Below are 1,127 nucleotides of genomic sequence, written 5' to 3'. Positions count from 1 at the left end.
CGATAACGTGTACCTGCTCACAAACAATGACGTTGAATGCAATCATCTGGCATTGAATTTATTATTCTAAAATTAACCTTCAGCCTTCTTTCACTTACCTACTTAGTTAAGCAACGACAGATGTTTTGCCCTAACTTTGCGTTAATTTGTGTGGGCGACAGCGGCGCCCGTGATCCCACATGGCGGCTGACCCGTACACGGGCAACGCTTCCTTATTTTCTGTGAAGCCTGGAGACCTCTCGCTGAATTCACGCCTTTCGGTCCTTCCAAAGGCGTCAGTGGTCGAGTGGGCCCAGACTTTTACCAGACAAACCCGGAAGTGGTGCGCTCTGAGCGTTCAACACGCCTCGTCCATCCAAACCATCGCTCCTAACGAGCACTATTAAAACGGACGCACTCATGCAGGCAGAATTCCATGCCTCTGCAGAGCATTCTATTCGTTCCTGTGAAATACCAGACTCATGTTTTTGTTTTAAAATGGGATCCCCGTTCTGACCCGGTGGCGCAATGGTAGCGCGTCTGACTCCAGATCAGAAGGTTGCGTGTTCGAATCACGTCCGGGTCAGCGCTTTTTTTTTTCGTCTTGAAAATAAGGTACCCATGATTCACATGGGTTTTCCCGGCCCGTATTTAATCAATAAGATTTTGTTGAACACGGCGCTGAGCGATCACAAAAAAAAATAGTCTCGAAACAAATGTTCCCAACTCCTAAGTAGGAAAAAATCGTCCCGGAACGAATGGTCCCAACTGCATAGTAGAGTAAATGCTCTCAGGCTTGGCACCACCTATCGTTCACTAATGAAATTGGAAGCAAGAGGGTCAACCGTCTGTGCCTCTGTGCTGTGGTGCTGCAGGGAATAGTCCTTTCATTGAGTTCGGCTAGTTTGTTTTCAAACAAACAACGAATCCAAGTTTATAAAAATCTGTGGGGCTGTCCGGTGTCCCTAGGTTGTGGTGTCAGGGGCACCGCAGACGAGAAGGTGGGGAGTGTAAGCGGCCGCCGAAGACGAGGAGAGATAATTGGGGCGCTTTTGTCCAGGACACTTTAGACTGGCTTAACAAATCACGTACTGGCCTCGGCCCCACAGGCTGGGAAGTCCGGGAACCAAAATTTCGAGTAAGTAGCT

The 1,127-nt window shown here is 48.6% G+C and overlaps 1 non-coding gene across 1 annotated transcript; it reads left to right on the top strand.

The window, feature by feature from the left end:
* Nucleotides 1-493: 493 nt before the first annotated feature.
* Nucleotides 494-565, top strand: Trnaw-cca (transfer RNA tryptophan (anticodon CCA)). Its single transcript has one exon. It is a non-coding gene; the product is annotated as a tRNA-Trp (tRNA).
* The last annotated feature ends 562 nt before the right edge of the window (nucleotides 566-1,127 follow it).

Source organism: Haemaphysalis longicornis, unplaced genomic scaffold, assembly GCF_048455015.1.
Source record: "Haemaphysalis longicornis isolate Haplotype H1 unplaced genomic scaffold, Haemaphysalis longicornis Haplotype H1 scaffold_1, whole genome shotgun sequence".
NCBI classification, from domain to species: Eukaryota; Metazoa; Arthropoda; class Arachnida; order Ixodida; family Ixodidae; genus Haemaphysalis; species Haemaphysalis longicornis.
The sequence above is the reverse complement of the archived record's forward strand: the minus strand, read 5'-3'. Positions and strand labels throughout refer to the sequence as shown.